This window comes from Zootoca vivipara, chromosome 6, assembly GCF_963506605.1.
Source record: "Zootoca vivipara chromosome 6, rZooViv1.1, whole genome shotgun sequence".
NCBI lineage: Eukaryota > Metazoa > Chordata > Lepidosauria > Squamata > Lacertidae > Zootoca > Zootoca vivipara.
Window position 1 is genome coordinate 8669432 of NC_083281.1, and position 23987 is coordinate 8693418.

The following is a 23987-nucleotide window of genomic DNA, read 5'->3' on the forward strand; positions in this document are numbered from 1 at the left end:
TTGCTCATAGAAATGTTTTGAATAACAATGCATTGTGCCAAGGGTGTGGGGTGCAGATTGCGGGAGGTGGGCGTTGAAGAGGAGAGGGGAGGGGGAAAAGGGTGCAGAACTTCTCTTGATCTAATTTGCAAACCAATTCTCTCCACCCCTCTGGGGCGCCCGCGATGCTGGTGCTGAAAAAGAAGCCAGCCGGGCCACCGGCCCCTCCCTTATTGGTTCTCAGAACCCTGCAGCCCCCTCCTCCTCCTGCCGCTGATTGTGTGTGCACGTCCTCACGTAGGCCGCCGGTGCTCGCTTTACCATCCAGCCCAGTACGAGTGGAGGAGGAGGGCCCAGAAGAGGGCGTGTCCCGTGGGCTACCTTAAGCCTCGCCCTCTACCCAATCTGAAGCGGAGTTTGCCACTGACCTCCTTCCTCCGCCTTCCTCATTGGTTCTGCGGCTCAACCAATGCCGGAGTCGGAGAGAGGAAAAAAAAGAAAAGGCTCGAGAGCTCTTGCTATTGGGTTGACCGGTAAAAAAAGAAAGGGCGTGGCTTGAAGAAGAACGAGAAGGAGGCGTGGCCAACCGTGGTGGTGTTTCCCCCTCCTTCCCCCGGAGTTGGTCCTCGCGCCTGCCCTTCAATCGCCAGCGGCCAGCCAATCTCGCGCGCGGCGGAGGGCGGGAGCTCCTCGGCCGTTGGAGGAGGAGAAGATTGGCAACGGCCGCTCGCGGAGGCGCCCCTCCCCCCCATCCCTCAGCCCCAACTGTTTCACCCCCGAAGCTGCCTCCGAGGGAGACGAGTTGGAGGCCGCTGGGGCGGCGCCTTGCGACAGCAGCAGCAGGAGCGTCGTCATCGTTGCCAGCACCGGCCGCTCCGGGAAGGCCGAGGGCCAAGAGTGTTGGCGAGTGTGGTAAGGGCCTTGCGAAGGCGGCTGGGGGGGGGTGGAGGTGTTGATGTGGCTGTCGTTCTTTATCATGACGGAAGGAGGAGGGGGGTGTTACCGCTTTATTATTTTACCTCAGGGAAAGGGGGCCGGGCCTGCAGAGGGGGGGAGGGGATTCCGCCGCCGCCCGCGTCCCTCCTCGGAACGGAAGCCCCGCCTCAGCGCCGTGCGTAGGTCCTTCTGTGAGGGAGGCGGTCGTGGTCGCTCGTTCTTTTTACCTCAGGGGGAAGGGGCGCAGGTACCGCTTCCCTCGTGGGACGCCCCCCCCCTCAAATCATAAGTTTTGGGTGAGCTGGGAGGGGGAAATCAATGTCGAAAGTCAAAACCCCCAAACACTGCCCTGCCTTCCCCCCTACTTTGGAAATAAAACATACCGGCATGTGAGACAGAAGTGGATTTGCAGCACTGGGTCACGCTCTGGCGTGACTAGAAGACCCGCTTGCCTCTTTGTATTGTTTGTGGGGTGTTTTGAGGGTTGTATGTATTTCCAATGCTGGAGGGGAGAGTTCAGGGGTCAGGTCAATAGCAGGTCAATAGATACACGCCTACACACACATATAAATAAGAGGGGAATTGCATGCACAAACCCATGCACACATACGGTATATAAATAGGAGGCAAATTGCATGCACACACACATGCACACGCAACACATAAATAGGCAAATTGCATGCACAAACACATGCACACACATATATAAATAGGAGGCAAATTGCATGCACGCACACACACATGCACACACACATAAATAAGAGGCAAATTGCATGCACAAACATGCACACGCACACATAAATAAGAGGCAAATTGCATACACAAACACATGCACACATATAGCAGGGATATACACACCCACATATAAATAAAAGGGAAACTGAATACACAAACACACACACATATATATTAGGGATACACACACACACACATATCCCTATACACACACCAAAACAACCCACACATATATAATAGGCAAATATATACTAATACATACACATTTATGTACTGTATAAATATAATAGTGTATTATTGAATCCCAAGTGTCTCAACTTACTGCCTCTGCCTCAACACACACATTAAACACACATTAAACCAAGTCCTACTCTACCCACCAAATTATTTATTGAATTTATTGGTTGCTTTTTTTCTTTTTTCTTTCTTTTAACCTGGGTAACTCAAGTGTCTTAACCTGTCCTGTTCACTTCAGGGGGTCTGCTCTGAATGGAATTTAGCTGGACACAGGTGTTATATAATAATAAGTTTTATCCAGTGTTAGTCAGTGTAGACCAGGCATCCCTAAACTGTGGCCCTCCAGATGTTTTGGCCTACAACTCCCATGATCCCTAGCTAACAGGACCAGTGGTCGGGGAAGATGGGAACTGTAGTCCAAAACATCTGGAGGGCCGAAGTTTGGGGATGCCTGGTGTAGACCCGGGGAAATGAATGAATGTTACTAGCTTTTGGCCTATCATTTCGATTGGTCTGAGTGAAACTTGGATATGTATAAAACACGATGAATAGAGTGCATCATAGTTGTAGTGGAGACTTACTGAAATAAGCGAAGATGGCTAACTTTGGTTCTTTAATAGTAGTCCTAGTCTGAGTAGAAAAGTTTGTTAGAAGTTAATGGTTTAAATGGTAATTGGTTTTTTTATGGGTTGTATCCACTCATATTCGGAGCAGACCCACTGAAATTAAAAAGCATGACTAATTTGGATCAGTTAATTTCAGTGAGTCTCCTTTGACAAACACTGGCTACCTTGGCCTGAAAAGCGAGTTGAGCGCTGCACCCCATAATCGTCTTTGACTGGACTTAACTGTCCAGGGTCCTTTACCTTTTTACCTTATTCATAATACAGTAATTGTATTTGAGATTGTTACTCTTTTTCAAGTTGCCTGTGGGGCTTTTTGTCTTTACTGTTAGTGTGGTGAATGTAAATCTGGTAATATATTATATAAATTGATGATGATAGTAGTCTATATTGTGTTGTTTTAGTTTTGTTCTAAAAGTATCAGCTATTTGTGTGTAATTTTTTTTTGCTGTTTTGTACATTGTACAAGGCAATTAATAAAACAACAATGATGATAATGAATTGGAGAGAGAGGAACCACAAGATTCTTGTCTTTGTGTAGCAGGAGCAACAGGCTTAATCTGGGGACCTCCTCTTCTGTACTATTATAAAAAGAGTTTACAGCAGTTTGTCTTACTTGGGGACGGGGAGGTAGGAAAGCCTGCTCACAATGGTATGACACTACTGTACAGTATGTACTATAACCAAAAGATACCCCTCTTCTCCTTTCTCACCTGGATGTTATTACATAAATGACTGAAAGAGAAAGCAACTTCACAACTTTCTTTCTCACTGAAGTGTGGTCAACAAGTACCTGCTGGGTGCTATCTGGGAGCTGCATTTGAGATTTGCCAGGCACCAGGTGCATTTTGCACCTGGTTATTGACCACTTGCGATCAAGTGAAGGTGCCAGGATGGCGCCTGACATCTCCACTATCTGGAGGTGTACTGTATGCCTAGGGATCACTGGATCTTGACTGTTTTCACACATTAATACCACATCCTATAGAATTCTATCAGTTATATTTTATCTGCACAATCAGAATGAATTTTAGGAACTAAAAAGTCATATTGAAAAATATGCCTTAGGAGCCATTTGGCACTTGGCTTTTATATCTGAGTTTCTAACACTGCTTTTAGCCACTGACAAATTTATCTTCTATTAATTTGTCCAATCCCCCTTTGACATCTTCAAAGTGACTGCCCACTAAATGTGGCAGCTGGTTTCTCTTCAGATGTACATGCAATAAATAAGTTCTTCTGCTTACCTGCTTCAGAAAGCTGGAGGTTGGGCTGTGTGATATGTCAATATATCGTCCAAAACTGGTTTGAAGTCCATATCATAATGTTGGTTTCGTAATTTTTGACCTGGCAATATATCACAAATGTGTGTGTGTGATGCAAAAATCACAATGTGGGAAAAACTGTGAAGCCAACCAATGCTTCTCTTGATTCCTGCAGTCCCTGTTAACTGCCGGCTCAGCTCTCCCCATCTCATTCAGGGGGCAGCAATTCACAAGAGCAGGCACCGGCAAAAATAATGATGCAGGAAAAATTGTGAAGCCAGTCAATGCCACTACATAGTTCCATCCTTATTTCAGACATTGTGATATATAGGTGAAACTCGGAAAATTAGAATATCATCGAAAAGTGCATTTATTTCAGTAATGCAACTTAAAAGGTGAAACCAATATATGAGATAGATGCATGACATGCAAAGCAAGATATGTCAAGCTTTTATTTGTTGTAATTATTTGTCCTTAGGCGGATCAATTATAAATGGAATGTAATTAATGAACTGTAATAACGATGTTTATTTTTGTATTATTGTAACTGCCGGTATTTGTTTTATTACTGTGGAATTTCCAAAAGAAAGTATTTGTAAAAATTAAAATAAAAATAAAAAATAATAAGTTGCATTACTGAAATAAATGCACTTTTCGATGATGTTCTAATTTTCTGAGTTTCACCTGTATAGTATTGGTATATCGTGATGTTTAGCTGGTGATATATTGCAATGTTGAAAACCAGTTATTGCCCAGCCCTACTGGAGGGACCAACCAGATAGAGATGTCAGTCGCTAGCTAACCTGGCATCGAGAGATCTCCACGTGATTGTAATTAGACCACACCAGTTGCAAAACGTGCCTGGTTTCTAATGCTGCTGCCAGTTCAGCAACTCAAGTATAACTCTGAGCCACAAGACAATTGACAGGCAAATGAGCAAGCAACAACTTTTGAGATAAATAAAGGAACAGTGGGAGAAAGTTAATTCTTAGACACCTTAGATAATGTGACATATTTTAGTAAGATCCAGGTTGGCACTTTAAGAGCAGCAAAATACATCCTGCTCTCAGTATGTAATTGATGCAAGCCCTTCAAAAGCCATACTCCTGAGGTGTAAACTTTGAGCCTAATTATGGCCAACTACAGTACCAGTAAATGCCAGCATCCAGTTTACTGTAACACAGTAGAGCATCCGACTAGAAAAATATTGCTAACTACACAGCTGCTGCTGTTAATGAACAAATAAAAAGGAAGAGAGAGCACACAAGCATATCCAGTGTGGTTAGATATAGCAAGTGTTTTTGTTTTCTTATAGTGTAAGACTTGCATTTTTGCAAAAAAAAAAGAAAAAAAAAGGACGCTCATCCATTAAAAAAACACGTTTTGCTTTATATATATTGAAGCAAATGCTTTGTAGAATATGAAAGCATTCTGTTTGGAGTTCTGTGTGTAGAAGTGAAGGTCACTTTGCTGATATGACGAAAAAGATCCAGCAAAGTTTCCCATAGGGCAACTTGACCTAGTCAGAAGGCCAGATCCAGAAATGGCCAGCCTTCCACAGACCACTTTGACAAGTGGATGGAGTCCATTGCAGGTGATTTGAACTTCAATTAACAAAAGAAACATTTGTTCCCAATTCTTCCTTTGAAGCCCTAGCCTTAATTCATTTGCAACACCCAGGCTCTCTAGGGACCTTTGGTTGGCACACTTGTTTTTAAGTGTCAAGAAAGCAGTTAAGAACTTTTTTCATTTGCCAAATTTCTTAGTGTGGGTGAAATTTCTGCATTCCTATTTTTATCTTGGTATTGGTTTTCTTACCTGAAATTATTTTGGAATTTTGACTATTTTCTTTTGTTTACTGAACTTTTCGTAAGCCTCTGTGAGCTTAATTTATAAAGAAAATTTGAGTGTGCTTTATAGTATATATAGATGTAAATAGAAATAAAGTACAGATGGTCAGATAGGGAACTGACCAAAAAATCCTTCTATTACTTGCACAAGCACTGATGCACATTTTCAATAGCTGTACCTTTGCCTGAAGATCAATGCTTATATAATGGTAGAGCTAACATAAAGGTAAAGGTAAAGGTACCCCTGACCGTTCGGTCCAGTCACGGATGACTCTAGGGTTGCGCGCTCATCTTGCTCTGTAGGCCGAGGGAGCTGGTGTTTGTCCATAGACAGCTTCCGGGTCATGTGGCCAGCATAACTAAGACGCTTCTGGCGAATCAGAGCAGTGCACGGAAACGCTGTTTACTTCCCGCCGGAGCGGTACCTATTTATCTACTTGCACTTTGACGTGCTTTCTAACTGCTAGGTTGGCAGGAGCTGGGACCAAACAACGGGAGTTCACCCTGTCGCAAGGATTCAAACCGCCAACCTTCTGATCGGCAAGCCCTAGGCTCTGTGGTTTAGACCACAGCACCACTCGCATCCCAATGCGCCACCCGCTAACATACTGTGCACCAACTGCATGCTATGCATAGTGTAAAATGGTCAGGGCTCAATGTCTTGTTTGGTGGGTGGCAACAGAATTGCCAGGGTTGTTGTGGGAACATTTGTTGGCATTGTCTCTTGTTTCTACAGTTATATTTGTGCTTTTTACTTTGCTGCTGGGAATAGAATAGAACCATAGAGTTGGAGGGGACCCTGAGTATCATCTAGTCCAACCCCCTGCAATGCAAGGCTATGCAGTTGTCCCATACGGGATCAAAACTGCAACCTTGGCATTATCAGCACCACACTCTAACCAACTGAGCTAGTGTATAGTATTGTGACTGTTATTTATTTCGTTCATTTATGTACCACCTTTCCTCCAAGGAGCTCTTTTTAAAAAGAAGTGGTTTGATGATAGCTTCTTTAAAGGAGTCCATGGAAAATTCCTCAGAGAGGGGAGCATTCATTACCCCACAGAGTCTGTTGCTCAGCCCTTCCTGGCTTGCTTTTAAGAGCCAGGACGGGCAAGGATCAAGGTGGTCTGTTTCACTTGTCCAAGAAGCCTGTCCACATCCTTTGTGGTAACAGGTTGAAATTGATCCCATACAACTTGACCAGGCAGAGCTCTGGCACACTCCTGCCTTGGCCCTGCTACCACAGTGGCGTCTAGCTTTTTCCAAATCTTGAGTGATTATAGCTGCAAAAAACCTTGCAAAATTATTGCAAGTGATGCTTTTTGGACACAGATGGCAAAGGTGGTTCTTTTAGACCAGGCATGTCCAACAGGTAGATTGTGATCTACCAGTAGATCATTGGACATCTGCTGTAGATCACTGGTAGATAATTGGCTCCCCCCAAAGAAGCTGAACAACTGTGGCTCCCCTAAAAAAGCTCAACATTTTACCTTCTCCCTGAAAAAACTCAACAACTTTGACCCGAACCCCAAAAAAGAGGGTAGATCACTGCCAGTTTTTAACTCTGTGAGTAGATCACAGTCTCTTGGGAGTTTGCCACCCCTGTTTTAGACTATGAACAAGCTGAAAGAGTCTCCTGGACCTGTTTTCCGCAAATGCAATAGAGGTGGCGAAGAAAATCCTCTTTGCCATCACTATCGCCACTTGGTAGTCTCAACATGGAACTCTTAACTCTTGTTTGGTCCGATTTAGAGTGAGGAGTGGGTGTTTTTTTTTTGCCACCGCTGCTCTAGCCATCTCAGCAATTGTTTCATCACCCTCACCTTCGGGGAAAACTGCAGGGCCATTCAGGCTCCATATTAACTGTGTGGCTCTGAAGTGCCCTCTCCAATTGCATGGAATGTTGGCTCCATATTCCAGCGGGCCACCAGAGAATCAGCTGAGAGACCATCAATATGGAATAATATATCCCTCAACACTCTCTGGAAGCCATTTGGATCCATTAACTCGCAGAGGCAAACAATTCAAATTGGTCCCACCTCCCTGCGGAGGGGAAGGGTTGCAGAGAAATCTAGTTGCACCAGGAAATGATCTGACCCTGGCATTTATTTTCTTCCACTGGAACTTAATGTCAGATCATCCACAGAGGTAAACACCAGATCTAAGGCATGCCCATGGCTATGAGTAGGGCCAGATTTATTCAGGGACAGCGTGGATGTTAGAATCCCCTAGGACCATCAGACTAGATATCTCCAGGAGAACATCCAACACGACCTGAAGCAGCTCAGGGAGGGAATCCATTTTTTTTATAAAAAAAATACTCAGTTTTCCAATTTAATTATCCAATAAAGGCCACATTAAAGACATTCTGAATTATAAAATAATCAAACAGTCCAAATATTAAGCCAAATATTGCACACTTCATACCAATGACAAACTTAGTTGGTCTCCAAGGTGCTACGGTACAGAAAGGAATTTTTTATTTTGTTTTAACTACAGCAGACCAACACGGCTACCTACCTGTAACTAGAACAAAAGGGCAAGATACACATTTACCGCATTTATGATAACCCATTGGGCTGGAACTACGGTAGTGGGAAAACGTGTCAATGTAAGGTCAGAATGGACCAGCCATTCTGTTGGCTAGGGCCCACTCCCGGGGCAGCCCTGACCTTCTCCCCTTAAAAACAAAATATATTATGCCAACTATAAAGTAAACCAGTAAACCAATAGAAAATAATGATAAAAAGAAACAATTTACAGTTGTACACAAATTAAAATTACCCCAACCAACCCCCAACCCAATAAAAACAAAACAAAAGAACCAAAATTTAAAGCCCCACAGATTAAAAGCTGTTTAAAAACATTTAAAAACCTTTTCGGCAGCTGGAGCAGTAAAACCAATAGCAGCCCCTAAACCCAAGAGTTCGTTGAAGTGAGTCTGGGCCCTGCCCAGATGGAAAGGGCCTTGCAGCAGGGAGCAGGTCCTTCAGCACTCACAGTAGCAGATGCTACTCTGGCCTTCCAGGAGCCTCTTGTAGCTGGTGTGTGTGAGTCTGGGCCACACACCCTAGGCTAGGTAGAAAGGACCTTGCAGCAGGGAGCCGGTCCTCCAGCACTCAACTGTTCTTCCATCTGGTGGGCAGGGAGGGCTCATGCCTCAATCTAAAGTGGTTTGTGTTACCAATATCCATAGCTGCCAAGTCTCCCGTTTTTCGCGGGAAAGCCCCGGATTTTAATCAGTTCCCCACTGTTATCCCGAATAGAAAAAAATCCCAGAAATCCCCCGGATTTCCTACCCACCAGGGAGGTTCCATTTCGGGTGTCGCTCTGCCCATGTCTGGGCACCGGAAATCGGGCAGAGCGGCACTGGAAGTTGCTTCTATGCATGTCCAGACATGTGTAGAAGTGACTTCCGCTGCTGCACCGCTGCTGATCCCGCATTTTTCAACGGGAGACTTGGCAGCTATGCCAATATCACCACTTTTCTCTTTTGTTTGACTTTCTTTTTGAAGAGGCAGAGGGGCAAAGGGGGGAGGAAATACTGGGAGGGAAGTTAGTCATTTCCAAAGGAAAGCAGAGAGTTGCAGTGGTTAAAGTGTTAGAGTAGGACCTGGGAGACCAAGGTAAATCCCCACTGACCCATGAAGCTCACTGGGTGTCCTTGGGCCAGTCATTCAACAATACAAACAACACAATATCAAATATAAACATACAACTGAACATCTCGCCACCAATAAGGAAAAAAGTCTGCAGCATCTCTATTATTATCAATGTGCACCTTTTTCTGAGTGGCTGGAGATAGTAGAGAGAGGAAGAATATACTGTACACTTTCAAGGACACAAGATGGAGAAGCACATTTGAACACTAAGCAACTCCTGTGGTGGAGACAGGGGCATGGTGTCTCTTATTGCTGCCTGGGGCGGGGGGGTGGGTGGCCCCACTGGACAGTGCACTCACACACTGGAGTCTGCCACTTCTGCCCTGGGTCAGGCCTGACCCCGGAGTGGAGCTGTGTTGGACCACCATGTGAGGAAGCTGACATCCATAGCTCCCTCATGTGCTGGAGCCCAGCGAAGGAGAGCTTGATCCAGGGTTGGTCCACATTTATACTGACCTAATAAAGCAGTCTGCAGTATACTGCAATCTACATTCTACACATTTTCAGGAGGACCATAGTGTAGGGTTAGAAATTAACTTTCTTCTTTCTTGAAGTTTGAATCCATTGCTCCATGTCCACTTCTCTGGAGCAGCAGAAAACAATCTTTCTCCCTCCTCCATATGACATCCTTTCATATATTTGAACATGGCTATCATATCACTCCTTAACCTTCTCTTCTCCAGGCTAAACATACCCAGCTCCCTAAGCCGTTCCTCATAAGGCATCGTTTCCAGGCCTTTGACCATTTTGGTTGCCCTCTTCTGGACACGTTCCAGCTTGTCCTTCTTGAACTGTGGTGCCCAGAACTGGACACAGTACTCCAGGTGAGGTCTGACCAGAGCAGAATACAGTGGTACTATTACTTCCCTAGATCTAGATGCTATACTCCTCTTGATGCAGCCCAGAATTGCATTGGCTTTTTTAGCTGCTGCATCACACTGCTGACTCATGTCAAGTCTGTGGTCTACCAAGACTCCTAGGTCCTTTTCACATGTACTGCTCTCAAGCCAGGTGTCATCCATCCTGTATTTGTGCCTTTCATTTTTTTTGCCCAAGTGTAGTACCTTACATTTCTCCTTGTTAAAATTCATCTTGTTTGCTTTGGCCCAGTTGTCTAATCTGTTAAGGTCATTTTGAAGTGTGATCCTGTCCTCTGAGGTATTAGCCACCGCTCCCAATTTGGTGTCGTCTGCAAACTTGCTCAGGATACCCTCAAGCCCATCATCCAAGTCATTGATAAAGATGTTGAATAAGACTGGGCCCAAGACCGAACCCTGTGGCACCCCACTAGTCACTACTCTCCAGGATGAGGAGGAGCCATTGATGAGCACCCTTTGGGTTCGGTCAGTCAGCCAGTTACAAATCCACTGAATGGTAGCATTGTCTAGCCCACATTTTACCAGCTTCTTTACAAGAATATCATGGGGCACCTTGTCAAAGGCCTTGCTGAAATCAAGATAGGCTACACCCACAGCGTTCCCTTCATCTACCAGGCTTGTAATTCTGTCAAAAAATGAGATCAGATTAGTCTGACATGACTTATTTTTCAGAAACCCATGCTGACTTTTAGTGATCACAGCGTTCCTTTCTAGGTGCTCACAGACCGTTTGCTTAATGATCTGCTCTAGAATCTTTCCTGGTATTGATGTGAGGCTGACTGGGCGGTAATTGTTTGGGTCCTCTCTTTCCCCCTTTTTGAAATTAGGGACAACAGTTGCCCTCCTCCAGTCTGCTGGAACTTTGCCTGTTCTCCAGGAATTTTCAAAGATTATTGCCAGTGGTTCTGAAATCACCTCTGCCAGTTCTTTTAATACTCTTGGACAGGCATGTCAAACCTGCGGCCCTCCAGATGTTTTGGCCTACAACTCCCATGATCCCTAGCTAGCAGGACCAGTGGTTGGGGAAGATGGGAATTGTAGTCCAAAACATCTGGAGGGCCGCAGGTTTGACATGCCTGCTCTTGGATGTAGATCATCTGGCCCTGGAGACTTGAATACATCTAAACTAGCCAAGTATTCTTGTACTACCTCCTTACTTATTCTGGGCTGTGTTTCCCCTGTTTGCTTTAGTAAACAAACAAACAAACAAACAAACTGCAAAGCTCTTGCATGTGGTTTTAACCCACCCCCTCCTCTCCCTCTGCCCATAGGAGCCAACTCCTAGGGGCCAAGGGGTCTACACCATCCCAATAAAATATTTGAGGGGTCCACCCCTCCAAGTTGATGGGCATTGCCATTCAAATGGTGTGCATCCATGGCGTCATGTGGTCGATTATGCAGGGCAGTGCCTATTCCCCCATATTTTATTCAAGTTGGCACTCCTGCTTGTACCTCTCTGCCTTTGCGCTACTGTTCAGGAGACCCATTTTCGGCTTCACGTTTGGTTCCTGAATAGGAGAGAGATGGATTGACCCCCCCCCTTATTTCAGAAGAGAAGGGATGTGTATGGGTGTGCTTTTAAGTAAATAGAGCTTTGCTGGGGGGGGGGAGAGGGGAGGGAATCAAAGCAGAGTGGGGAGGTTGTTTTGTTGTTGTTTCAACAAGTTTACTTTGTGAGTATTCCTTTCTTGTTTACATAATGAGGCGCTGGAAGGCTGCTTTAGAGAGTTTTAGGATCTCTCTTCCCCCAACCCCCATTATTTGGGAGGAATATTATTGAATATTAGGAGAATTATTGTGGCATTTTTAAGAAACACATTAAAGCCCTCTTTGTAAGTCTGACATCTCCTTGTTGTATTGTGAGGAAACTCTTTAATATCGGGGACCCATTGGCTGTATTTACGCAAGAAAACACCCATCAAAGGAGAGAGGGTGGATGGTGCTTACATTAATCTTTTAATGTTTTAAGAGATTCTCAAATCCTGGATATTAAAATGCAAAATTCATCAACATTTACATAGTTTGCCATGGTAAATGTGGCTTGCCAGGTAACCTTTCATGTAACTTTTCATGTAACAGGATTTTGAAGGTGCAACTGTACAGGCAGTCCCGCAAAAAATGTTAAACTGTATTGTGAATGGAGAGGTACCGGTCAAAAATAATGAATTAGGTTGCAATGCCAATGCCATTTGCATGGGTGTAAGCCCTTTTGAATTCAGTAGGATCTATTTTTGTATAGAAATGGTTAGGATTGTGCTGTTAGGGCTGTCTTTCCAATAATGGGACTGCAGTACTTGCTGAAGCTGTGACATAACATATTGGGCTCTCTGTGTGTTGTGTGTGTGTTGTGTTGTGTTGTGTGTAACAGGTATTTGTAAATACTTATGGTTGGCTACTGTTGCTGAGGCTGATTCCCATTTATATTTGTGGTGTCCGATTAAGAACTGCTATTAAAAATGTGATATTAACAATGTGTAACTGCTGTGAATTGTGTATTAGTTCATGCATTTAGAAAAAATAAATAGAAAGTGCTCTGCTGCATTGGGGGGGGGGGCACTGGTGACTACCCATTCTGTTTTTGCACCTGCAACCCAGGTTCCAGGAGCCATTTGGCTCCTAGCTCATACACCTCAGTTTCTAACACTGCCACAGTGTTCCCACTTAAAATTTAAAGAGGCTATTATAATAATATATTTACTGGATGTTACATCCAGCCCCCACACATAGGAAATTGGGAGTTCTTGGGGTATTTGGGAAACTTTAAGACGAACAAACACACATTTAGTCTTAATATAACTGTAGTATGCATGTGCGTATGATAGAAGCATAGTTTTGAAGCAGTTGATTTTTCAAGTGCATTCTTCTGTGCGCTTCACGTATGTGTGGAAGCATCGCTCTGGATACATACTTTTTGGGGTGCAAATGGCACCCCGGAACGGATCAGGTACATATCCAGATGTACCACTGTATATCGATTAAAGGACATGGAAGTACCACTACAGTTTGCAAACACGCACCCTCTGATGCTGAAGGGACTCTTGGCACTCAGCTGTTGTTGAATCAAGACCACCCAGGGACAACTGGGGGATTCCTGCATTGCAGGGGGTTGGGCTAGACGGCCCTTGAGGCCCCTTCCAACTCTACATTTCTGTGATATACATTAAGAAAAACTTTGTTAGACCTGTGAAAGACGGTCCTGAAAGTGATTTTAGTGTATATATATTGTTTTTACTTAGGTCTGGTTTTATGTCTCGTGCTTTCTGTAAACTGTTGAATATAAATTATATTTACTTTTCTCTGCCTATAGCTATCTTGTAAATGAAGAGAAGAGAAAAACAAAAGAAACAAACATAAATGTTAAATTTTAGTATTTTGATTGAAATATATTTAGTACAAAGTATTTCAATATGTCGCAAACTTATCCCATCATTAAATCCTAGGATGGGGAAGTAAGTATTGCAAAAGGATTATACCATAATGGAAACAAGAAAATAAAGAGGTTAGCTTATGTCTTTTTCCTGCCTGCACAGGAAAAATTGAAAATTTTCATGGAGGGATTCTTAACTTTATGCAATGCGGTTTATCTGTGTCCTGTAGTCCAAGAATAGGTGGTTAAGGATATTTGCCTGGCTATTGGAATAGCATGCCCCCCCCCAAGCAGCTGAACTTTAAATAATTTGCTATTTCATAAATGGAATTACCGTATATATAGTTTATATACAATTTATATAGTTGGGTGAAGATTTTATTTTAAATCCAGGTTTCTTGATGTAGTTAAAGATTATTGTAAGATGACCTCTTTGAAGATGAATTTATGAAGCATTTTAGATAATCCCCCCCCTTATACAATTGCTTATTCTCTTCTCACAGCTGTTTACTTGCTAGCATTCATCTGCAGTAAAGCTCTGAATCTGGGTCAGTATGTCACACCCACTGTTGGAGAGCCTGAAAGCATGTCCTGTGACCAGGAGTGCAAATAAGTTGAGTTTAGAGAGGCAGTACAATACAATAATGGCTTTTAGACTAGCTTGTAGCGCTGAACAGAAAATGGTTGCATTTGTATATTGTCAAAATGTGGAGGAAGAGAAAGAGACTGAATGAATCAATCACTGAAGAATATAATTGCAGGACTGTAATAATTGCAGGACTGTAACTCGAAGCTACGAACATGAGTTTGACCAAACTGCGGGAGGCAGTGCAAGACAGGAGTGCCTGGCGTGCTATGGTCCATGGGGTCACGAAGAGTCGGACACGACTAAACGACTAAACAACAACAAAATTTTTATGGTAGCGGGTTTTTTGGGGGGAGGACTGTTTATGTAACCAACAGTGGCATTAATTTTGTCATGTGTTTGCTACCACCTCTCCCACTCCCCCGCTCTAAAAATAGGTGAAGTAAATTTGACTTTGCTCATGTGCACAGTTAGGGAAGGAGGTCTGTGCAGCGGCGTAGCGAGGCGCCACGACACCCGGGGTGACAAATTGCCATGCACCCGGTTGGGGCGGTGTCGCTACGTAACAACGCATGCATGTTATGTAACGATGCATGTGTCGTTACGTGGCGGGGTATCGTCACGCGCCTCGCTCCAGCTACAAACTCCAGGTAAAAAGCCCGCTCAGCGTGGCGCACTTGCCGCACTGAGCGGGCTTTTTACCTGCAGTTTGTAGCTTGAGCGAGGCGCGCGGCTTTGGAGGCGCTGATCATGGGGTGGGGGCACAGCCCCGAGTGACACCCCCTCCAGGGCGGTGACCGGGGTGTACCGCCCCCCCACCCCCGCCTGCTCCACCCCTGGGTCTGTGTTGTTGAGGATGATATTTTGGTGCTTTAACTGTCTGTGTTTACAACTAAATCAAAGCTATTTACATATTTGTCTCAAGCAGCATATCTCACTAGCGGTTTTTAGTGTGTAAAACTCTAATTTGCTTTTCTTTCAAAATATAAACCTATACACATATGAAACATAAGTAAAGGTAAAAAACAGTAAAGGACCCCTGGACGGTTGTCCAGTCAAATTCGATTATAGGGTGCAGCACTCATCTCTGCTTTCAGGCTGAGAGAGCTGGCGTTTGTCTGAAGACGGCTTTCCGGGTCATGTAGCCAGCATGACTAAACCTCTTCTGGTGCAACGGGACACCTTGATGGAAGCCAGAGCACACAGAAACGCCATTTAACTTCCTGCCACAGTGGTACCTATTTATCTACTCATGCTGGTATGCTTTCGAACTGCTAGGTTGGCAGGAGCTCACCCCATTGTGTGGATTCAAACTGCCGACCTTACAATCAGTAAGCCCAAGAGGCTTGGTGGTTTAGACCACAGCACCACGCATCCCATACAGGAAACATAAAGATGTTTGTCAGGCTTTCCCCATGTCCAAAATACCCAAAATCCAATCCATTAGGTGTACCTGCCTAGCTTCCCTGCACAAATGCTTTGTCACCCACTGTTGCATATGCACCTATCAATTTCACATCTTTTCTACTGAATGCGCCATCCCCTCTAGCTTCTATAGTGGGATGGGTTCAGATATATTGCTAAACCATAGTTTACCGTTACAATAACAAATCTCAGGCTCGTATGCTTCCTCTGCATGGCTGTGAGGGACTTGCAAGTTCTCACTTCTGTTTTTAATTAACCACACCCTGTCATGTCAGCTGAACCTGAAAAAGTGTCAGTGGTTTTAAGTATGTTATGTTGAAGGAAGCCAAGCTCAAACCATAGCTTAAGAAGTTGGGATGATTTTGGGTTGTTTGTTGATTCAACAAACAATAGTTAAGATTAGATATAGTTAAGTTTTCAAGCATAGAGCAGCTAAACTCTGGTTAAACTAAGATGGAAGCCAAAGCTTCTTATCTTCATAATGACCATTGGTAGTGCCAATAAAAGAGGCATACAAGAAGACATTCAAATTATATAGCAGTGTTCCTAAAGTGGTGAGCAAGAGACAACAGCAGGAGGATTTAAGATGTAAAACAGATATTGGTACCTGGTGTGCCACATTTATCACCGCTATGAACTTGGAGATTTCTGGGATCGATCACAGGCTCCTCCTTCCTCCTTCTGAAGCCAGCTTACCTTGTGATGGAGTGAGAGAGAGGTGGAGTAAGGGCTTGGGGAAGCTGACATGAAGTCAGCTGAGATTTAAAGCAACAGTAGGGGAAAGACGGAGAAGCCCGGGCCGGCACTCTGACTGGCTCCTCAGATCTGTGTAAACTAATATAAAAATGTACAGTAGTTTGGCTTTTCTCACTTGTTTAGTTACTTGTCCATCTAACAACTATTTGGATCTGTCATGATGCTATCCAAACATAACTTCTGTATCTGTGAAATAAAGTTCCATTTATTTATTTAAGATTACTTCAGAGGGTGGTAGGTCACTGCCAGTTTTTTTTTATATTGGATTGAAGATCACACCCTACTTTGTCAGTTGTCATTACAATAAGAGGTCTGAAAATAGTTTATTGTAAGAAAATGCTAGTCAGATTGAAGATATCAGTAGCCCCCTATTTCTCAAGCATGTGCAGGAATCCAAAGATGTAGCTTTTCTAGAATGTGGGCAGATTTTTTTTTTCCTGGATCCCCCTCCAGTGTTTAATGTTTCCTTATTCAAAAAAACAAACAAACATTTGCTAGCTTCATTAGCAACAGTGAATGGATTGCAATTGCAAATACAGGATTAGGCAAACTTGGCAGTTTTAGAGTTTTTGGCTTTGTTTTCTGAATACAAGTTAAAACAAACATTCTAAATGAGATCACACTGTAGAGCAGGGGTGTCAAACTCAAATTCATCGGGGGCCGCATCAGCAGTTTGGTCACCCTCAAAGGGCCGGTTGTATCTGTAGGACTATGTGTCCACTCTTTATTATCATAAATTATTGTCACTGCATTCAATTATTACTTTTTTTTGTAATAATGTAAGTAATAACTAGCTCTGAAAGCAGAAACATAGTCAGAATAATGGCAAGTAGATATTCAAATGTACAATTATTGTACAATTTATTGAAAAATGATTTTTGGTAACTGCACTGGGTGGTGGAGGCTCGCTAGGGTTTCATGCAGGAGCTTTGCAGAGCTACTGGTACCTGGAGATGCTGGGGTCCTTCTGCATGCAGGACAGATGTTCTGCCAGTGAGCCACCACCCTTCACCAAAGGGACTGGCTGAGGTTGACTCACTGGAGCTGCTCTCCTGGTTCCAGGGTTTAAGGGCCAGAAGTATAAAGCAGCATCCTATGTTTCTGAGGAGAGGGAGAGGGAGGGGAGGGGAGGGGAGGGGAGGGAGGGAGGAAGGAAGGAAGGAAGGAAGGAAGGAAGGAAGGAAGGAAGAAAAGAGGGAGTGGGAGGGAGAGAGGAAGGAAGGAAAGAGGGGAGAGAAAGAAGAGTAGGAAAGAAGGAAGGGAATAAAGAAGGAAATAAAAAGAAAGAGGGAGAGAAGACGGAAAGGGAGAAAGAAGGAAGGAAGTAGAGAGGGAAAGAAAGAATAAGAATGAGGGAGAGGAAGAAATATGGGGAGGACAGAAGGAAGAAAGGAAGGAAGTAAGGAAGAAAGAAAGAAAGAAAGAAAGAAAGAAAAGAGGGAGTGGGAGGGAGAGAGGAAGGAAGGAAAGAGGGGAGAGAAAGAAGAGTAGGAAAGAAGGAAGGGAATAAAGAAGGAAAGAAAAAGAAAGACGGAGAGAAGACAGAGATAAAGAAGGAAGGAAGGAGAGGGAAAGAAAGAATAAGAACGAGAGAGAGGAAGAAAGAAAGGGAAGGGGGGGTCGCCGCCTTGATTCAGCGCCAGAAAAGAGGGCGAATGGACCCAGGGGCAAAAAGCATTTCCCGTGCAGCGTGAGGCAGCGGGTGTCCATTTTAGCAGACGTGTGTAAAGCCTCAGAGTTCATGAGGCTGAGCCGCGGCAGGAGGAGGAGGAGGCAGCTTGTCGGGTCGGTGCCCGGCAGCACCGTACGGAGAGTGCCGAGCCTCTGGGACGCAGCAGTGCTCTGTAGCACTTTGAATCCTCCTCCTCCTTCTCCACGCGGCGCTGCTGGGTGCTTTGTCTGTGCTGCAGCAGCAGCAGCAGCCGTTTCCAGGCGCCGAGCCGTGGCAGGAGGAGGAGGATTCAAAGTGCTACAGAGCACTGCTGCGTTGCAGAGGCTCGGGACTCTCCGTGCGGCGCTGCTGGGCGCTGACCCGGCAAGCTGCCTCTTCCTTCTCCTGCTGTGGCTCGGGGCGCTCCACGCAGCACTGCTCCGGCCACCTTTCTACCCCCCCCCCAGGCCCCAGCTGTTTTGTCGGCGTTTTGTCGGCGCGGCGCTTCAGCAGCAAGGTCCCGCTGCTGGGTCCCGCTGGCTGGGGCGCTCGGCGGGCCACATGACGAGGTCTGGCGGGCCGGATTTGGCCCCTGGGCCTTGAGTTTGACACCCGTGCTGTAGAGCATCAGAGATTTTTTGCGTGCAAACTGAAAATTGCCTTAATTTGCACAGGAAAAAATTAAAGAAAAATTTAAAATTCTCCGGGAAACCAACAAATGTAAACAGCTAGATAATTCTGGAATAACTTTCTCTATACTTGAGTGTTGTTTCATTTCTAATTTCATTGAGGATGATGATTTGTAGATATGGGATCCTGGCTCCAAAATAAGGAACTGCACTTGAAGTTGGAACTGTTTATTCTTTGAATTGAGGAAGACATGCCATTATTTTTAAATGTACTTATTTCTGTTCTCTCCATGTGAAATCATTAAGGAGCACATTAAGAACATTCTCTGTATTGCAGTAGGTTTTTGTTGGTGTGTTGCAGATGAAATATTAAACTGGCCCTGGGCAAATAGTAGGTGTCTCAGTGAAGACATTTTAGCCCACATACTGTAATAGTCCTAAGAAGGAAAGCTGAAATTGTACATCTTCCATTGGTACTGGAAAAGAAAAAAGGGCGACATATTATGTCTTTAAACATTGCGTGTATCAAATGCAGCAAAGAAAGAGCTAAGCAAATGTTAGTTTAACCAACCCTTGAAAGCCGTGCTTGTGAGATTTTCATGAAAAAGTAGGGGAAATAGTTCTGGTAGGGGTAAAACACTGGTCAAAGATTGCAATCGTATCTGTACCTTTGGGAAGCAGCCTGATCTACTTTGGAGCTGCACTCTCTTTCCAGTTTGTACTGTTATTCAAGAATGAATTAGATTTGTTAAAAAAGAAGTGTTGTTTTCTCCCTATTCAGCATAATGGGGGAATCATAAAATGATTGTAACTTCCCACCCTTTTTTTATGGAAATGGGTGAAATGTACTGGCATAGCTTCTTTCGAGTTGATCAAGTCTGCCAAATTGTAAGATACATGCAAGGGAGTTTGTGCAGGGTCCTTTAAAGCTTTTTTTTAATGAAGAAAAAGTCTACAATTTTCATTTTCTGTCAGAATTGGAAGCAATTTGCAGGCATGGGCATCCCACCGGAGGGGATGAAGCCTGCCAGTTTTTAGAACGATAGGTGCAGTTATTTTCCTTCAGCAAACTTCGCAGTTTTGAGGTAGGTACAAAAGAACCATAGACATAGACATAGAGTTGGATAGGGGGCAGGGAACAGTAGCTATAAAGTAACATAAATTTTCATGGAAGACAGGGATGGGGTAGATGGATCCCCCCTCCCCAGCAATCTGTATCTTACCCCGAGGGTTGTTCTTGAGAGGTGGGCTTCTGTCCCCATGAAGTTTTGGGTATCTCATAAAGATTTCACCATTGACTTGCATAAGGGAAGTCACAGTACCCTCAAAGTACTGTGATTGTAGTGAGTTGGGAAAATAATTCACTGGGATTAAAAGAGACCTGCTCGACAAAATGAAGAGTCCCCCATCCTTCCCAGCTTCTATCTTGAGCTCTAAGCATTTCCCCAGTCACCATTGACTTCAGAAGAAGAAAACCATGTGTGAGGGACAGAAGCTACAAGCAGGTCCCTCCCATCTTAAGTACCAGCTCGTCGCCCAGCGCTAGTGCTAGTGGGGAGGGAGATATCTCCAGCGGCGACTCAGGAAGTGGTGACCGAGGCTCAGGCAAGGTAGCGGAGCCCATGCCTAGTGTGGGAAGGGAAGTGGGAGGCAAGGGAAGAAGGCCGATCCTGCTGACCCCGGAATTGCGCAGGAAACGACGGGGGCGGAGATTCAGTATCCCTAGACTACTTTGCTGGAAGAAAACGCGCGAACCTCCATTCGGAGGTTCTGACCCCTAACTGACAACATGTACATAGCACTGTTCTGCACTGTAAATAATCAGCACTGAATAAAAGCATGAAAAGACAACGCTTTGAGGAGTCGTTACTCTAGAGTAGCCGCTACCGCGCCTGTGACAGCACGGTTCTGTATTTTTTGGACAGACAAGGCTACAGAGTGACTAAGAGGGTTTGGGAGTCTCCAGTTAGACTCGAGATGCCTTCCACGATCCATCACAGAGGTGCGATCTGACTTAGAGGCTTCCTCAAACCACCTCAATTTACTTTGTAATTCAGAATGCACAACCTTTGCTTCTTGCTCAGCCAGCATTGACCAAAGAAATTGTTTATCTTAAATTTGCACCATACTTACTGTAGCCCTGCATCATCATATATTTTTTTTCAATGAGAGGATACATTGTGGGTTGATTTGATTAATAAAAAGAGAGAGCTGTGATAAATGCATTCATTCCACTGGTGCAATGCAAGTGAGTTGTGAAGACAAGGCATTATGAGTCAGATGTAGCAGTCTTAGGTGCAAAGGAACTCTTTGCTGAATTACTGTGAGTGGATCATATTCTTTGACAGATTACTAAAGGAAGACTTGCGGAGTTAAATTATGGAATCAAATTAAACTTGTAACATAGACTATCCAAGTTTAATCTTTATTTGTTTATATTTTTGTGCCTTCTGTTGTATGCTATAACCACTACTGTACAGTGTGTCCTTATTCCAAGCTTAAATGGGGACATTTGATGCTACCAAACAAATGCTGACTTTAAATGGCAATTAGCAGAACCTGCCTAACTTGGTACTTTGTATTAAGACCCTGTTGTATTTTTTTGTGGAGAGGGGAAAACAATTTTGTCATTTTTGCTTTCAGATTATAAAGTGATCTACAGGAATATCAAAGGGCCATTCCATTGTCACGGGTGGGACACTTGGACCATGTTTTTTGGTATTCACACATGTGTAAGAATGTAAATATACATAAAAATTAACAACCAAAATTTGAACTATGTTCTTAATAAGATACTGAACATTTTACTAATTTTTTATTATTTTTATGGATATTTTTGACAATTTTATTAAATGTTAAAGTATTGTCACGGGTGGGACAAAAAAAGGACATGGGGCTTGAGATAAGTTTGATTTATGGAAAAACTCTGTGAGTTGGGAGGTGAATCAATTATAAACTCAGCATATTTGTTTAAATCAATGTTTATTGGTTACAACTATGCAATCAGAAATTCAGGTTAAGAAATTTAATGATACAAAATTAAGGAAAAAATGCTGTCACGGGTGGGACAATGAAATGTCACGGGTGGGACGCGTCTGGCATACACTTGATTTAACATACAATTAAGGTTGTTAAAAATAGAATAATTACAAAAAACCTTTTGCTATTACTATACTTACTATCTACCATAGCCTACAAAGTATAATGTTGTATTTACAGTGGTACCTCGGTTTACGAACACCTCGGTTTACGAACTTTCGGTTTACGAACTATCCTAACCCGGAAGTTAGTAAACCGAGGTGCCGGAGGTCTACTGAGCGTCCGATGCCTTCGGGGAGGCCGGGCCTTCGCTCCGATGCCTCCTGGAGGCCCGCAGCGAAGGCCCGGCCTCCCCGAAGACATCGGAGCAAAGGCCAAACCTCCCCAAAGGCATCGGAGCGTCGGATACCTTCGGGGAGGCTGGGCTTCGCTCCGATGCGTTTGCGGAGGCCGGGGAGCGTTTCCGTGACTGGGCTGCAGTCACGAAAGTGCTCCCCGGCCTCCGCAAAGGCATCGGAGCCGGGACTTCGCTCCGATGCCTTTGCGGAGGCCGGGGACCGCTTTCGCGGCTCCCCGGCCTCCGCAAAGGCATCGGAGCGAAGTCCCGGCTCCGATGCCTTCCGGAGGCCGGGGAGCGTTCCGGGGACTGCTTTCGCGGCTGCACAGCCCAGTCGCGGAAACGCTCCCCGGCCTCCGGAAAGCATCGGAGCCGGGACTTCGCTCCGATGCCTTTGCGGAGGCCGGGGAGCCGCGAAAGCGGTCCCCGGCCTCCGCAAAGGCATCAGAGCGAAGTCCCGGCTCCGATGCCTTCCGGAGGCTGGGGCTTTGCTCCGATGCCTTTGCGGAGGCCGGGACCGCTTTCGCGGCTGCAGCATCGGAGCAAAGCGGTTAATCCGTTCTAGGGGGTGTTTTTCCTCGTCTAGAACGGATTAATCAACTTCCCATTACTTTCAATGGGAAAGTTCACTTCGGTTTACGAACACTTCGGTTTAAGAACAGACTTCTGGAACCAATTGTGTTCGTAAACCGAGGTTCCACTGTACTAAAATTAAAATCTATTAAAAAAATATTTTCTTGATTTTGATTGCTGATTTCAACTGTTGGATTATCAATCTCATAGCTGCCAAGTTTTCCCTTTTCTCGCGAGGAAGCCTATTCAGCATAAGGGAAAATCCCTTAAAAAAAGGGATAACTTGGCAGCTATGCAATCTTAAATAAGGCATAGGCCTCTTGGACTGTCATATTCATATGCTGCTTTTGGATTTTGATTCTTTTTCCACTTGTCGGATCTTTAATAGATTTGACATCCTTAAATCCTGGTGCCTGCCTGCTAATATCATCTGAATTATAAAACTCATGGACCTTTGAGATATTATCTTGTGAAATAATAGAACTTTTGGTGTTCTGTTTAGGGCTTTTATCATATACAGTCGTACCTCGGGTTGTGAACTTCGCAAACCGGGAAGTATTTTGCCGCGCGCGCATGCGCAAAAGGCGGTTTGGGCCCTTTTCGGGTTACGAACTTTTCGGGTTACGAACTGCGACCCGGAACGGATCGCGTTCGTAACCCGAGGTACCACTGTAGTGGTTTTGGCGCTTGAGGTGAACTCTCATACACAAGCTTTCGTAACATGGCTATTCTTTATTCTTTTCCGTGGACTTAATGGCAACACTCTTTTAACTTTGGTAACAGCCTTTCCAAGAGATTGTGGGCATTTAAATGACCCAATCTCTGGAATAGTAGTGTCGCCAATTGGCCTAGATTTTTTTCTTTTATCTTTTGTCTGTACTTTCTTTTGCGCTCAGTTTCTTTCCGTCTGTATTCCATAAGTGATTTTGCAGACAAATTCTTTACCAACTTTTCTCGCCTCTTCTTATCTCTGACCCTCTCCTTTTCTTTGAAGCTTTCACATTCGTTTTTATCTTGTTTTAGTTTTTCACGCAGCTTTCTCATACGTTCTGCAGATGTAGTCTTTCCCATTTTGTGTATTGATTCAAAGGTTATATTATCTGTATTACTGTATGTATTCGTACTAGGGTAAAGTAACGGTAACTGCCTTTATGTTCCAGAAGGAACAGCTACTATTGATTCATTCAAGCAGCTGCATTTGGCGCCTTAGTCTTATTGGTTTCCACCAAAAGGCAGCTTTGTGATTGCTTGAGATTGTTCCCTCCAAAATGTATCCCTTTCTAGCTAGTTCCCCTCTCCTCAGTCCCTCAGTCTTGTTTGCCAGAATAAAGAATTGTTACATGAGGAATCTGTCTCCTGTCTGCAGAGAGCTGAAATCATTTGCTGAAATCACTAACTCAAGCTACAACAGTAAAACAAGTTGAAAACTGTCACGGGTGGGACAGAAAAAGAATTATTA

At 44.3% G+C, this 23987-nt stretch overlaps 1 protein-coding gene across 5 annotated transcripts in view; it reads left to right on the forward strand.

Annotated features, from left to right (window-relative positions):
- The first annotated feature begins 596 nt into the window (after positions 1-596).
- KDM4B (lysine demethylase 4B) overlaps positions 597-23987 on the forward strand; it is a 203598-nt gene continuing 180207 nt past the window's right edge. For all 5 annotated transcript variants that reach the window (XR_004692781.2, XM_035119108.2, XM_035119112.2 and 2 more), the window contains exon 1: positions 597-891. The gene's annotated coding sequence lies outside the window, so the exon portion shown is untranslated. The remainder of the gene's footprint in view (positions 892-23987) is intronic.